Genomic DNA, 17,394 nt, shown 5'->3' with positions numbered 1-17,394 from the left:
TAAAACCAGCTTGAACATCAGGAAGTTCACGGTTCACGTGTTGCTGAAGCCTGGCTTGAAGAATTTTGAGAATTACTTTACTAGCATGTGAGATGAGTGCAATTGTGCGGTAGTTTGAGCATTCTTTGGCATTGCCTTTCTTTGGGATTGGGATGAAAACTGACCTTTTCCAGTCTTGTGGCCACTGCTGAGTTTTCCAAATTTGCGGCATATTAAGTTGATACAAAAGTAATTGCAGTTTTATATCATGAATTTTAAATCATTATATCTAAGCTCAAACATATCTTTATTAATCAAAATAGGAACCATTACAACCAACACAGTTTTGCCAACAAGAAATAAAATTGCTTATTCCTGTAGCATAAAAATCCATTTTTTTGTAATCAGTGAGATCTTGGAAAGCATTTTCTGCCTCCTGCTTGGTGTGGAAGTGTTTTTCCTGCAAAAAGTTGTTGAAATGCTTGAAGAAGTGGTAACTGGTTGGCAAGAGGTCAGGTGAATATGGTGGATGAGGCAAAACTTTGTAGTCTAATTCGTTTAACTTTAAAAAAAAAAGTATATTTATTTTTAATTGATTGATGATTGCTTTACAATATTGGCTTTATTTCTGCCATATATCAACACGAATAGCCATGTGTGTGTTACTCACTCAGTCGTGTCCCACTCTTTGTGACCCTGTGGACTGTAGCCGGCCAGGCTCCTCTGTCCATGGAACTCTCCAGGCAAGAACACTGGGGTAGGCTGCCATTCCCTTCTGCAGAGGATCTTCCCAGCCCCGGGACTGAACCTGGTCTTCCGCATTGCAGGCGCTTTTTCACCATCTGAGCCACCAGGCAAGTGACATATGTGTGCATGTGTCCCTACCCCCTTGGGCCTCCCTCCCACCTCCCACCCCTCTAGGTTGGTACAGAGCCCCAGTGTCAGTTCCCTGAGTCATACAGCACATGTCCACTGGCTATCTATTTTACATATGGTAGTATATATGCTTCCATGCTACTGTCTTTGTTCAACTTTTGAAGAGTTGGTTGTGTGACATGCGGGAGGACACGGTCATGGAGAATTGGGCCCTTTCTGTTGACCATAGCCAGCTGTACGTGGTGCAATTTTCAGCGCATCACATTGATTTGTTGAGCATACTTTTCAGAGGTAATGGCTTCACCAGGATTCAGAAAGCAGTTGTGGATCAGATGGGCAGCAGACCACCAAACAGTGATTGTAACCATTTTGGGGAGCAAGTTTGGCTTTGGGAAGTGCTTTGGAGCTTCTTCTTGGTCCAACCACTGAGCTGGTTGTCATCGGTTATCGTATGAAATCCACTTTTCGTTGCTTGTCACAGTCCAATTAAGAAATTGTTCGTTGTTGTTGCTAGAATAAAAGAAGATGACACTTCAAAACTGTGATTTTTTTTTTTTTTTTTTTTTTGCAGTTGCTCAGCGGGCACCCACTTACCAAGCTTTTTCACCTTTCCAATATGGTTCAAATGCTGAGTGACCATAGAACGGTCAATGTTGAGTTCCTCAGCAACTTCCCACGTAGTTGTAAGATCAGCTTTGAAGATTGCTCTTAATTTGCCGTTGTCAACTTCCGATGGCAGGTCACTAACACTCCTCATCTTCAAGGCTCTCCTCTCCTTTGCAAAACCTCTCGAACCACCACTGCAGTGTGCGTTCACTAGCAGTTCCTGGGCCACATGCATTGTCAATGTTGCTTGTTGTCTCTGCTGCTTTATGACCCATTTTGAGCTCAAGTAAAAAAATCGCTCAAATTTGCTTTTTGTCTGCCATCATTTTCATAGTCTTAAAATAAATATTAATGTAAAATAAGCAGCAAGTAATAAGTCATTAGCAAGAAACATGAAGTGATAAATGTGCATTAAAATGATGTATAACATAACATTTATTGAGAACATATTCCAATATCAAATGACAAATTTCAACAATGCAAAAACCACAATTACATTTGCACTAACATAATGAGTTTTTTTTAGATTCCACATTTAAGTGAGATCATATAATATTCATCTTTGTCTATCTAACTTATTTCTCTTAGCATAATACTGTCTAGATCCATCAATGTTGTTGAAAATTACACAATTTCCCTCTTTTATGACTGTATAATGTTCCATTATTTATATATATCACATTTTATTTATCCATTTATCCATAGATGAACACTTATTTTGTTTCTATATCTTGGCTATTGTAAATAATACTGCAATGAACTTGCAAATGCAGATATTTTTTCAAGATAGTGATTTCTTTTCCTTCAGATGTATAGCTAGAAATGGAATTGCTGATCACGTGGTGGTTCTGTTTTTAAGTTGAGGGGAAAAATTCATGCTGTTTTCCGCAGTTGCTATACCAATTTGCCTTTTCACCAACAGTGCCCAACAGTTACCTTTCCTCCACACCCTCGCCAGATAAAGGTCTTTATCTTTTTGATAAAGCCTTTCTAACAGGTGTGAGATGCTGTCTCATTGTGGTTTTGATTTGCATTTCCCCAAAGATTATTGCTTTCCCCTTTTCACATCCCTATAGGTCATTTTGTATGTCTTCTTTGGGAAAATGCCTATTCAGTTCTTCTGCCCAGCAAATATTAAAAAAATTTTGTAACCATTTGTAATTACCACATATGAGTCTATCATCCAGAACCGCCATAATTGACATGGACATTTCTCATTCTTCTATTGTTGGATATTTAGATTGTTTTGAATTTGTATTATAAAGAACAATATTCCAATGCATATTTTTATGTATAATTCTTTGGCCATATTTAATATTATTTCCTGTGAAAGAGTTTAGACATGGCACCACTGAGTTAAAGATTCTGAGTATCAAGACTTTTGACACATCTTTTCTCATTTCTAAAAAATTATAACTTAAAAAATATTTTTTCTCTTCTGTAATTTCATCATTTTTATTGAAGTATAGTTGATTTACAATGTTGTGTTGTAAATTAAAAAATAATCAACTAACATTTGAGATACATTATATCTATTTTCTGAAAATTTATATTACATATCATGTTTTAAAATGGTATGAAATATATCATATATGTGACTTAAAATATACTACTACATGAATTACATTTTTTATAATGTTGAGGTCTTTTTAAGCTTATTTTTAATTGGAGGATAATTGCTTTACAATATTGTGTCAGTTTCTACCATACACCAACATGAATCAGCCATAGGTATACATGCGTCCCCTCTCTCTTGAACCTGCTCCCTACCTCCCTCCACATCCCACCCCTTTAGGTTGTCACAGAGCACTGAATTTGAGCTCATTTCATCTGATGATGGACAGCTAGGGTACTTCCATGCCCTAACTATTATAAACAGTGTTATAATGAACATAGGGATTCATGTGTCTTTTTCAGTTTTGATTTCCTCAGGGTATATGCCTGGTAATGGGATTGTTGGATCATGTAGTAGTTTTATTCCTAGTTTTTCAAGGAATCTCCACACTGTTCCATAGTGACTATATCAATTTACACTCCCACCAACTGTGCAAGAGTGTTCCCTTTTCTCCACACCCTCTCCAGCACTTATTGTTTGTAGAACATTTGATGATATCCACTCTGAACAATTTGAGATGATATTTCATTGTATATTAAATTTATATTTCTCTAAGAATGGGCAATGTTGAGCATCTTTTCATGTGTTTATTAGCCATTCATATGTCTTCTTTGGAGAAATGTCTGTTTAGGTCTTCTGCCCACTTTTTGGTTGGGTTGTTTGTTTTTCTGATATTGAGCTACATGAGCTGCTTGTATATTTTGGAGATTCTTTTGTCAATTGTTTTATTTGCTATTATTTTCTCCCACTCTGAGGGCTGTCTTTTTACCTTATTTATAGTTTTCTTTTCTGTGCAGAAGCTTTTAAGTTTATTTAGGTCTCATTAGCTTAGTTTTGTTTTTATTTCCGTTCTTCTAGGAGGTGGGTCCAAGAGGATCTTGCTGTGATTTATGTCAAGGAGTGTGCTGCCTATGTTTTCCTCTAGGAGCTTTATAGTTTCCTGCATTGCATTTAAGTCTTTAATCCATTTTGAGTTTATTTTTGTGCATGGTGTTAGAAGGTGTTCCAATTTCATTCCTTCACATGTAGTTGTCTGGTTTTCCCAGGACCACTTATTGAAGAGGCAGTCCTTTCTCCATTGTAAATTCTTCCCTCCTTTGTCAAAGATAAGGTGCCCATAAGTGCATGGGTTTATCTCTGGGCTTTATATTTTGTTCTGTTGCTCTATATTTCTGTTTTTGTGCCACTACCATACTGCCTTGATGACTTGTAACTTTGTAGTACAGTCTGAAGTCAGGTTAATTCCTCCAGCTCCATTTTTCTTTCTCAAGATTTCTTTGGCTGTTCAGGGTCTTTTGAATTTCTATGCAAATTGTGAAATGTTTTGCTCTAGTGCTGTGAAAAATACCATTGGTAGCTTGATAGGGATTGCATTGAATCTGTAGATTGCTTTTGGTAGTATAGTCATTTTCACAATATTGATTCTTCCCATCCAAGAACATGGTATATCTCTCCATCTGTTTGTGTGGCCTTTGACTTCTTTTATCAATGTCTTATAGTTTTCTGCATACAGGTCTTTTGCCTCTTTAAGAAGGTTTATATCTAGGTATTTTATTCTTTTTGTTGCAATGGTGAATGAGACTTAATTTTTAATCACCTTAATTTTTATTTCTGATTTTTCATTGTTACGTATAGGAATGCAAGTAATTTCTGCATATTGTTTTTATATCCTATGACTTTACTATAGTCATTGATTCAGTTCAGTTCAGTCACTCACTGTGTGTAATATCATGTCATCTGCAAACAATGAGAGTTTTACTTCTTTTCCAACCTGGATTCCCTTTATTTCTTTTTCTTCTCTGATTGTTGTGGCTAGGACTTCCAAAACTACGTTGAATAGTAGTGCTGAGAGTGGGCACTCTTGTCTTATTCCTGATCTTAGATGAAATGCTTTCAGTTTTCTATCACTGAGAATGTTTGCTATGGGTTTGTCATAAAAGTCCTTTATTATGTTGAGGTATGATCCTTCCTCAGGATTGATTGAGATTATCATATGGTTTTTATCTTTCAGTTTGTTAGTATGGTGTATCACATTGATTGATTTATGTATATTGAAGAATCCTTGTATCCCTGAGATAAAGCTCACTTGATCACAATGTATGATGTTTTTAATGTGTTGTCGGATTTTGTTTTCTAGAATTTTGTTGAGTATTTTTGCATCTATGTTCATCAGTGATGTTGGTCTATAATTTTCTTTCTTTTTTTTTTTGTGTGTGTGTGGCATCTTTGTCTGGTTTTGGTATCACAGTGATAGTGTCCTCATATAATGTGTTCATAAGTCTTCCTTCCTCTGCAATTTTATGAAAGAGTTTGAGCAGTTAGCTCATCTCTAAACTTTTGGTAAAGTTCACCAGTGGAGTCATCTAGCCCTGGGTTTTTGTTTGTTTAATGTTAAGCTCTTTTGTTGACTTTTACATTTATTTCCAAATCCAGCCCCTCCTTGTTGAGGTACCAGACAGCCATTACTGCAGGTTGGGTTCCCAGGGGTCAGGTTGGGGTGGAGTAGCTTCCTCTACTTGTACCAGGTAGGCAGCAACCACGGAGTTGGTTTTAAACAAAGGTCTAGGGGGCAAAAGGCAAGGCAGAGAGTGATTTTTCTGAGGAAATGTAGAACTAGCCTGAACGGCCTGAGGTAGTTTGGATTTAAAATGCATAGCTGTGGCTTCAATAAGGCTGGTATAGCAGCTGGGGGGCAATTGGAGAGATGGGATATTTGGGGTTGTCACAGTGATTTGGAGCATAGTGCTGGCATTTAGCAGGTAAGGGCAAGAAAAACTAGAGGTATCACATGGCTTGAGACTATTCTCTCAAAGTAATTTTTCAGACCCTGATGTCAGTAACTCTCCCAGTGGCACACACTGGGCTAGTTTTGTGTTGATATATCTAAATTTCAAGGGCCACTCTATATTCTGTTCCTTTTGCCATTAAGGACCATAAAATCATAAAGTAGCTCTTTACTGTACAGTGGAAATGAACACATTGTAAATCAACCATATTCCAATAGATTTTTTTAAATGTACATTTCAATGATGATGGGTTGAGAATAAAAGGAGAAAATTTATATTTATTAAAAACCTATTATGTACTGAATAATTTTATTAGTTTCCTATGGTTGCTGTGACAGATTACCCTAAACTAGGTGGCTTAGAATAACAGACCTCTCTCACAGTTATGGAGGCCTGACCTTTGAAATCAGGGTGCCAGCTTTTGGAGGAGCTGTATTCCTGCCACAGGCTCTAGGGCAGGATGCAGCCCCTGATCCTCCAGCGTCTGGTAGCTGCCAGCTTCCCTTGACTTGGGCTCCTTTCCTCCAGTCTCTGACCCCAGTGGCTTCCTCCTCTCCTTTATCTCACTCTTTTATAAGGACACTTGTCACTGGAGTTTGGATCCACCTGTCCAAGCCAGAATGACCTTCTAATCTCAAAGTCCTTAGCTAGATGTCAAAGACCCTTTTCTCAAACATTTATGGACTTTGAGGATTAGAATGTGGCTATCTTTGGGGCTTCCCAGGTGGCTCAGTGGTTAAGAATCCACCTGTTAGTGCAGGAGACACAGGAGCCATGGGTTCGGTCCCTGGGTCAGAAAGATCCCCTGGAGGAAGAAATGGCCACCCACTCCAGTATTCTTGCCTGGAAAATTCCATGGGCAGAAGAGCCTGGCAGGCTGCAGGTTAAGGAGTTGCAAAGAGTCAGACATGACTGAGCAACTGGGCATGCACACACACGTGGATATCTTTGCAGAGTGGTGAGCCATCTTTCAGCCCACTACACTTTATTCCAGAATTGTGTTAAATTTTCCAGCAATCTTGTGATGGGGGGGGGGGGGGGCATCATTAGCTCTTGTTGATAAATGAAGAAGATGAAATTTAGAAAGAATAAATACTTGGCCAAGGTGTCCTGGTGTCTTCCAGAGCTGAGATTCACCCCAAAGCTCCTGCCACCTGGATGCACTGTTGGTAGGCTCCGCTGGTACCTGATCAGTTACAGGGTGCTGTCCTTACTAATGCAAAAGTAACAGCAGTGTTCACAGGTGACCTTGTACAGTCCACTGATCTTGGCCTAAAAGAAGTAAAAGTTCTCTACTAAAAGAACATTCCACTTAATATAAGAATAAAATACAGTCGAGCAATTAAATGTATTCTATAACAATTCCAAATAGGTATCCAACTAACCTAAATTTAGACATTCATGCGATGTTCCAAAAGTGCCTTTTTCCATTTTCTTATCCCCTGAAAAGAAAAAGACACATTTCTTCAGCCCAGTTTAATTTATTCTTTCAACATTTGTTGAGTACCTCCTATAATTTATGGTCTAACCTCTCATGAAATCCTTCTTCCCCTATTATGGATATTTTAATTTTAGTGTAAGAATACATTTGAACTCACACAAAAAAAGGTATAAAGATATTCTGGCAGTTTCTACATCCTGAATTATTTTTTAATCTACTTTATGGAGTATTAACTTTTTGTTTTACTCTTTTCCTTTGCTTAAATTTAGGATGTTTTAAATAGCATTAAGACTTTACATAACTGCAACTGGTTAGTTCTAAAAATTGTTTTTCTTTGAATAAACCTTGTTTTTACAATTTAGATTTAGGAAAGGTTTGTAACAGGTTCAGGGTTCACATTCAAATCAGGTCCATCAAAGCAATTATAAAATAAAGAAAATATCATGATGTTTTCAAAGATAGCTTTTCCTTCTATCAGGGATGAGTTTTTCAACAGATATACATCCCAGTGCCTCAGGATTGAAACATCTTACATATTCAAAAAATTGGTAATTTAGAACCATAGCACCTTTTAGGGAAGAGATAGATTTCTTGAAAAGCTTGTGTGTTTAAGGAAATAACATATTTAATGAACTCACACACACAAATAACAACTGCTATCACTGATTAGGAAAATTTAGTGAAACTGCAAAAATTGAAATGACATTAATTTGTCCACACTGGAGAGGATCTGCAGAAGAGACCCGTGTTTAGATGCTTTAAAATGTAAATAGTGCCCATCAGGGAGCATAGCCTCACTTCACATAATGGGTTTTCAGATAAACAAGTAGGGGGAGTTTGCACTAATTCTATAGGGGCATAATTAAAAATAATTAGAAAACAAACCCTACATATTTTATAAAATGACTTCAAGAAAACAGATTTTGCATTTTCAGAGGGTGGTAAGCATGTAGCACAGGCTTGAGGTCTGAGGTCCCCAGTGACACAAGCTTCCTTCCTTGTGCAAACCTGCCAATACACTTTTCAAAAAAGAAAAGAAGAAAACATTTACAAAGGATAGTCTCCAGGGGCAAGAAGGTATGCCTTTAATGATTCAGACCTTGGCAACCATCAATAAGTATGCTAGTGAAAGGCAACGAAGAGTATAATATACATATTGCAAATCCAGGAATATACTACTGTAGATAGGAAGATGGATGGACAGATAGATAAATCGTGGTGAAATGAAAAAGTAGGCAGAATGACCATTGCTATATGTTTTGCTATAATGACAAATAATAGCCAAATCTCAGTGCAACTGCAAATATTTATCTCTTGTTCACGTTACATGAGGGCTGTAGGTTCACTGGACTTGTGCTGAATTTGGCTGCACCCTATGTGTCTTTCTCTGGGACCCAAGTAGAAAGAGCAGCTGCTATCTGGGGCTCGCAATACTCATAGTGGAGGGCAGAAGTTGAGAGGTAGAGCCAAACCACACTAGAGCGTCATAATTTTCTGCTAAAACAGTGCGTTTCTCCTTTGCTCACCTTCTGTTGGCCAAAGCAAGTCCAAAGTCAGCAGGACTTTGCAAACTTTGAGAAAGTTTGTTGCATTACAAGGAAGTGTGGCTAAAGTGGAGAGGAATGAAAAGTTGTGAACAAATAAATATTTATCACACCTAACATGTAGAAAACAGCACAATAATATGACCAGTACATTTATGTTAAAGAAAACATTATGATTATTAAACACTTAGGGAATTCCAACAGAAAACTCCAGTCAGTGGTGGACTCAGGTTTTATGGGGCTTAAATACTTGCAATTTTTGTGATCCTCTTTAGAAAATGTGATCAAATACTCCTATTTCAAAACTAGAGACCCTGAAGTTTAATTATCTTCATGATAAATTCAATTTTGCCTTCAGAATATATGTTGGAAAAACTCTGATTCTATTCATCAGTAAAATTGTAGCAAAATATATATTGCTGTTGTTCAATTGCTCAGTTATGTCCGACATTTTGGGACCCCATGGACTGCAGCCCCACAGGCTTCTCTGTCCTTCACTGTCTCCTGGGGTTTGCTAAAACTTGCATCATCCACTTTAAAACTTTTACTGGCACAAATTCTTTAAAAATAAAATACTCTAGTTTTTAATAGGCAAATGGTCATTTATTAATTTGGATTTAATATAATAAAATAATCTGTCTTCCCGAGGCCATAGAGGTCACAGACTTAGAGGAAGGTAAGAATTCCCTAGAGGTCTGCATCTGAAGAAAACGATTTTTGTTCATTCAAGGAATCCAACTGGTTGTCATTGTTAAATATATTATGACCCATGATGACCCCGGAAGATAGCTACTGTGAAGACCCAAGATTTTTGCTAAAATAAACTGATGTCTTTTTTCAGCCTATACAAAAAGTAATTTATTTCTTATAAATTTTCTGCACTCCCCAGTATTGTTGAGAATAATGAAGGAATGGTATGATTTTCAAGCCAGGTAAGTTAAAACTAAACAATAAGAAGAGAATAAGGCTGACATATGTTGAAGTGTATGGTGGTAATCCCAGATCAATCAGTAGGTTAAGATCTAAGGATAATGTGAAAGATGGAGGTTAGAAAGAACACCTCCCAAGTCTTCATCACTCTACTCTTCACTGGGGGTGGTAGGCAATGTCCCCCCATCAGTGTCCAAATCTTCAGAACCTGTGAATATGTTAGGGACCTTGCAAATATGGTTCCAATTACAGACCTGAAATAGAGGAAATTATCCTGGAATATCCAGATGGTTGGATGGCATCATCAACTCGATGGATATGAGTCTGAGTAAGCTCTGGGAGTTGGTAATGGACAGGGAAGCCTGGCGCGCTGCAGCCCATGAGGTTGCAAAGAGTAAGACACGACTGAGCGACTGAACCAAACTGATCGAGATGACATGCTTAGTCGCTCAGTTGTATCTGACTCTGTGATTCCATGGACTATAGAGTCTGCCAGGGTCCTCTGTCCATGAAATTCTCCAGGCAAGAATACTGGAGTGGGTAGCCATTCCCTTCTCCAGGGGATCTTCCTGACCCAGGGATCAAAATCAGGTCTCCTGCATTGCAGGTGTATTCTTTACCCACTAAGCCACCAGGGAAGCCCAGAGAATATCCAGATGGGCCTCATCTAATGACAGAACTCTTTCAAAGCAGAAACCCTTTCCCAGCTGTGCTAGGATAAAGAGACGTGATGACCACAGGGTCAGTGCGACTTGGGAGAGAGACTCAACCTGCAGTGCTGACCTCTAAAGGCAAACACAGCCTTGCTGACACGTTGATTTTAGTCCAGTGAGGTTCTTACCAGACTTTTGACCTACAGAAGGTCAAAAGTCTCATAAGTGTCCAGTAAGTGTGTTTCTTTAAGCCACAAATTTTGTTGCAATTTGTTACTGTAGCCGTAAAAAGCAAACACACTTGGTGAAGCAGGGAAGTGACACATTCAGATGGTGCCTTCCATCTCCTGGTGTGAACGCTCCAGGGAGCTCAAATCCCCAAATCTTAGCTCCCAAGTTTCTGGGTTCTCCCAGGTACATACGCCACCACCCTACTATGGACCACCACTCAGGCGTGTTTTCCAACCCAGAAATCTCTTCTAGTTTATCTCCTCCAGTTTCCTCAGTTTGTGTTTGTGAAGTGACATTTCAGATCCTCTTAGTCTGATTATTCTGTGTGAGATAAAGTGGGAAAACACACTTTGGCAACCCCGTGGGTCACATTCTTCAGTGTGATCAAGCTGTTTGTAGTGGATCAAGGCAATGTTTGGGAAGTACATTCATTTTCCACTGGTACAGTGTTTGACAATTTGGATTGTTCATGCTGCTGAAACAGAGAGCAGAGAACGTTAAGTGCTTCTGTGGTCCAGGAAATATTTGAACTGTTTGACGGCATTCTGATTAAATTCACTGAAACCTTGTGGCAACGCATGTCTGTATTTTGTTTTGTTTGTTTTCTGCTGGACATATTTCTGTGCAAAGCAAGTTATCTGTCTCACTCCAAAGGGGATACATAGGAAGAAACCTTAGAGGAAACTTAAATTAAAAACAAAGGCAAGAGTGAGTCATTTGGGAGAATTAGGAAAAAATATAGAATAGATGCAAATACTTTGAATGAACATGGTCATTGACTGGAGGTAAAAAAACAGTCATACATAAGCTATAATGAATGGTTTGCTTTGCACACAAAATAGGCTGAAAAAAGGATTCAAGCAGCAGTGAAGGTGTGTTAAATAAATGGGCTAACTCTACTGAGAAACAACTGAAATCCTCCTGGAGAAAGACACTGAAATAATAAAGCCATTTGCCAAATAATGAACGAGAATGATGAGCTTTGTAGTCACTGGCGTTATACAGTTGCTATATAATATTTTAATATACCTTAATACATATTCGTTTTCAACATCAAAGGATTTAATAATGCTGAAAGGAGTGTTTAGCATCCTCACAGAGCTTAATTTCTGGATTTCAGCTGTGCATCACTGAACAAACAGAATGTAATATTAATGGAGCTCTGCTTTGCCCAGAATATTGACTATTTATAATATTACAGTCATTAAAAAGAAGCAGCAGTTTACTGATACAATTTAAATACTAGTGGTTGGAAAAAGAGAAGGTTATTTGTGTTCCTAAATTAGAGACATTTATTCATGCCAACTTTCTTTCCACTATAATGGAAGTGGAAGCGACAAGAATATATTGTGTATTTCCCCTGGAGAAACAGCTAACTGTAGCACAGAGCTCTGGACTTGGTGCCAGGACACCTGGGTTTCCGTCCCTGTTCCTCTGGTTCTGGCACTGACAACACTTGGATGCCTCCTAGAGCAGGTTCTGTACCTGAAAAACAGAGATAATGTTACCTGTTTTTGTCTGATTCATAAAATGAGGTAACGTGATATACTGCAAGGTAAAAGTGCTTTGCAAATTTTAAAGGGTCCTATCCATTAGGGTCCTTACATTAGGCTTCAAATATATATATATAATAATACTTAAATCATTGAAATACCAATTCAGCATAAATGTAAATTGTTATAACACTTGGTCGAGTTTTTTAAATATTTAATTTTATGATAGTTTCATGATCCTGGCCTAACCATCAACTTAGGCTGTGTTCATTCATAGTGATGTTAACTATACAAGAATATTTGGAAAATAAATATTGTCTTCTCCATAGTTTGGCCTAGAGTTAGGCTTTTCCTTTTGTTTTGAGTTCTCTTATATTGGTTGTTGACAGTCAAATCGTATATCCATAAAGGTGTAAGAATAAATGCTAAATTCATTGATTTACTGACCAGGAAATATTAATCACGTATATTATGTGCCTAGCACTATACAAAGTACTATTCAGTAAACTCACAAAATGAGCAGTTTTATTTTTTTCCTCTTCTAAATGGACTCACTCTTTGTCTGAATTAATCAAATCAACCAGTAGGTTTTGGGTTTCCTGTAGACACAGCTTAAATGTCACTTTCTATCTTCAAACTGCTATTTTGAGAACTGGTGATGTGTAGGTGGAAAAACACTTTACTATTTAGAAATAGAGTACTATACAGTAAGTCTTATTAGACAGTTGTTCTCACTTTGTAGGTTTCATTTAACTTTTTGTTACAGAAAATTTTAAATGTGCATAAGCATGTGACGTAAGAAGTCCTCATACACCTAACCAAGGCTCAACAATTAATGATTCATTGTCAATCTTGCTTCACCTCTACCCTCAACACTTCCCTACCCCATATCATTCTGGATCAAGCATCAGTGATCATGTAATTTAATGCTTATATTTGTCAGTGTATATTTCTAAAAGATAAGGATTCACGCCTCTCCCCCCAATAACCACTATAGCGTTAGTAGTAGTGTTATTTGCTCACTCGTGTCTGACTCTTTGCGACCCCACAGATTGTACCTCGCCAGGCTCCTCTGTCCATGGGATTCTCCAGGCAAGAATGTTGGAGTAGGTTGCCATTCCCTTCTCCAGAGGATCTTCCCAACCCAGGAATCAAATCTGGGTCTCCTGTATTGCAAGCAGATTTTTTTTACCATACTAGCTACAGGGAAGTCCCTACTAGTGCATTATAACACCCAAAATAAAATTAACAAAACTCCTTAATAGTATCAAACATTCAGTGTGTATTCCAATTTCCAACTATTTTTATTATGATTTTTGCAGTTTGTTTCATTCAGTATTCAAATAAGGGCCACACATTGCAATTTGTTGAAATGCCTCTTAATTCTATTTTAATCTTCAACTCTCTCTTTTTTCTCCTCCTTGCAAATTATCTGTTGAAGAAACTGGGTCATTTGTCCCGTGGTCTTTTCTACAGCCTAGATATTACTGAGTGCAACCTGTTGTATAGTTTAATTTGTTTTTCAGTCTTATGTGTTTCCTGAATATTAGTAGTTAAAAATATATCTGCATGTAACATCTTTTTTTATAATAAACTTTTTATTTTAGAATAGTTTGCTATACAGAAAAATGCGAAGACAGTACAAAAAGTTCACACCCAGTTTCCCCTATGGTCAACCCCTGAAATTAGCATGATACATTTGTTATAATTAACAAACAAATATTGATACAGTATGATTATCTAAAATCCATACTTTATTCAGATGCGGTTAGTGCTTACCTAATGTCCTTCCTCTGTTCCAGGACCCCATTTAGGAAACTGTGTTGCACTGAGTTGTCATATCTCCTTGGCCTCCTCTTGACTGTGACAGTTTATCAGACCTTTCTTATTTTTGATGACCTTAACAGTGTTGAGGGGTACCAGGGAGGCATTCTGTAAAATGTCCCCGAACTGGGATGTCTCATTCAACTGGGATTTAAGAGCTTTGGGGAGGAACAGTACAGAAGTAAAGTGCCATTGTCATCAAAGGTACATCCTAGACACGTTTTATCTCTGTTGATAATAACCGTGGTCATCTGGCTGAGGTTGTGTTTTTCAGGCTTCTCCATTATAAACCTACTCTTTTTATCCCCTCTTTCCCTATAGTACCCTTTCGAAGGAACGCTCTTTCTGAAGCCCCTATTCAGAGTGGAGATTTACTTGGCATCTTCTTTAGGTGGAGTAACTACATATATTATTTAAAATCCTTCTTAATTTTTCTATTTATTGAATATATATTTAATCATTTAATCATGTGTTTATATCAGTATGGACTCAGGGTTATTTATTTTATACTTTCGGTTATAATCCAAAACTATGTTATTTATTTTGTTGCTCAAAATATTCCAGCTTTGGTCTTTGGGAGCTCTTTACAGGTGGTTCATTTGTCAGACCCCCGCCATTGTGTGTGAGGGGGAGGAGGCAAGGTGTATGTTTTAAATACTTCCTTACTTTCTGGCAGACAAGATACCCCAAGCTCATGAGGAATATTCCCTGCCTCCATCCTAGAATCAGTCATTTCTCCAAGGAGACCTGGTTTCTTCTATTGGAGAATTAAAGATCTGGGCACCAAATTTAATAAAATATTTTAAAACCATTCTTTTGCTTCCATTAAGTTGGTTTTGAAAACTTTGGATTATTTTTGTTACAGTTTTATTATAAGTTTTTGATACTTTATAGTTCCAATTTGCAAAAGTCATTTTTAGTCAAAAATTTCTGCCTATATTGAATATGGAGCCTTTTATTTTAAGCAAGTAATTTGCACGGTTTTGTTTCTATGTATGTCTTTATTAAACTCAGAGTCTGAAAACATGAATTTTTCTACGCCCATTCAATCAGCTTGAGTGGCTATTTGGTTCAGTGATGCTAAGTGTATGGGACCTTTGACTGTTTTTTAAAAAACTTTTAGTGAATCAACTAAATATTTTGACATCTTATAATTACAAAGTATCTAAAGAAAGTAGATAAATAAGCAAATATCATAAGGAGTGATTATGTTTAGCTCTGTGAAAATCATCCAGTTAAAATCTCATGAATGTTTAACTTCTATGGTAGACTTTTCTGCAAAACTAGGTAAATCAGTAGCAAAAATTTCACTGTAAAATTTATGAAATGTTTCTTAAGAAAATAAACAGTGGAAATTTTTGTACCTTATACCAGAAGAATAAAAGAAAACATTGTCAAGGAGTGTCATTTCTATACAGAATATACTAGCTACACTTTTTTCATTTATTGGTTAGAGGTCTCTTTATATAATATGTTTTTTAAAGCTAGGCTTATAAAAGTGATCAGGATTCCAAAGCAGGCTACCCTAGCAAAAAACTTACCAACTATCTACAGGGGGCAAATCTCCTCTGTAAAATGAGTTGTAGAGATAAACTGGTTCATATGGATAAAGTGAAAGTGTTAGTAATTCAGTCATGTCCAGCTCTTTGCAATCCCATGGACTATAGCCTGCCAGGCCCCAGAATTCTCCAGGCAAGAATACCAGAGCGGGTAGCCATTCCCTTCTCTAGAGGATCTTCCCAACCCAGGGACTGAACCCACCGTCTCCTGCATTGCAGGCAGATTCTTCACTGTCTGGGCCACCAGAGAAGCCTCGTACATGGAAAGTACTTAACATATACATCTACAAGTATGTGTGATATAAGGTATATCTACACATATAGGCATATACGTGTTTTAAATATTTATGTATGTGTGCTGTGCATGCTAAGTGCTTCAGTCATGTTCAACTCTCTGTGAAACTATGGACTGTAACCCACCGGGCTCCTCTGTCCATGGGGTTTTCTGGAGTGAATTGAATACTGGAGTGAAAAGAATACTGGAGTGGGTTGTATGCCCTCCTCCAGGGGATCTTCCCAACCCAGGTATCCAACCAACCTGCACATCTTCTGTCTCCTGCATTGGCAGGCGGGTTCTTTACCACTAGCTCCACCCAGGAAGCCCCATACATATATATGTATGTAAATCCTAGCCTTGGTGGCTCAGACAGCAAAGAATCCTCCTGTAATGCAGGAGACCTGGGTTTGATCCCTGGGTTGGGAAGATCCCCTGGAGGAGGGCATGGCAACCCACTGCAGTATTCTTGCCTGGAGAATCCATGGAGAGAGGAGCATGTCGGGCTACAGTCCATGGGGTCACAAAGAGTTAGACATGACTGAGCAACAAAGAATAGCACAGCACAGCACAACCCATCCAAATGTTCAATAACAGTAATCCTGCCATAGTTAATATGCTTTCTCCAAATCAATATTGTAAGGGTATTGTTGAGTTTTTCTCTTTCGCATTTCTTAGTATGTGACCTTTGCTCATTCTGCCCAAGGCATTAGGGTTATGTTATATCTGGAATGCAAAAATAGAGGCTTTCAATTTACAGCTTTTCATATCCAAAGCAGGAATGCAAAGCAGGGGTTTTGAATCTGCAGGAAGAAAATAATCCTAAAATCCAGGTTTTGTGAAAAGACTCTGCAAGTTTCCAAACTGTTTTAGTTCCATGTTGACTTTGTCCACAGCAGTTATCAAATGCCTGGGGGGATTCAGGACAAGACTTAAGGGAAGACCTCATAGTTTGCCAAGGCCACAGAGAATTCAGACTATCTCTTTAGTCCTGGGGAAGATTTGCAGCAAGAGGAGAGAGACAGAGATGACAAGGAAGACCCACTCCCAACCATCGCTTTGCAGGCAGAAGCTGCTCCAGAAGGGAAGGTGCTTTAAAGATGCTAAACACCCTTAGAAGCAGAAGGCCTTTGCTTTGCTTCTTCTGCGGGACTCTGGGAGAAGACATGGGATGCAACAGTGTCTGGTGTAAAGAAGTTATCTAGACCTTTAGGGTCTGGACTCACGGCTCCCCTGGCCTGTGTGTGGCGAGCAAGGGATCCAGAAGTGAGTGTGTGTCCTGGTGGGGAAAACAGAAATCCAGAAAGGCCCAGTGGACCCATACAATTCATGGTGAGGCATAGAGACAAATGGTCCACTGGTGTGTGTCTACATGGTGACTCACAGGGCAAATGTGACCATCAGCAACCCACTGGCATGCGTCCAGGGACCAGACCAGGCATTCAGCTGAAGAGAGCAGGGAGGGTCCATGGAGGTCACCATCTGAATCCTCACCACTGCTCCCCTCACCTCCACCCTCCTTCCGTGATATCAGGACTGTGTCTTGGAGCTAAAGAAGTGGAAGAGAAAATTCTTAAATAATT

The 17,394-nt window shown here is 38.3% G+C and overlaps 1 pseudogene; it reads right to left on the bottom strand.

Annotated features, from left to right (window-relative positions):
• Positions 1 to 289: 289 nt before the first annotated feature.
• Positions 290 to 1,793, bottom strand: LOC114116183 (histone-lysine N-methyltransferase SETMAR-like; annotated as a pseudogene).
• Between the last annotated feature and the right edge of the window lie 15,601 nt (positions 1,794 to 17,394).

This window comes from Ovis aries, chromosome 8, assembly GCF_016772045.2.
Source record: "Ovis aries strain OAR_USU_Benz2616 breed Rambouillet chromosome 8, ARS-UI_Ramb_v3.0, whole genome shotgun sequence".
NCBI lineage: Eukaryota > Metazoa > Chordata > Mammalia > Artiodactyla > Bovidae > Ovis > Ovis aries.
This window is presented reverse-complemented; position numbering and strand designations above follow the sequence as displayed.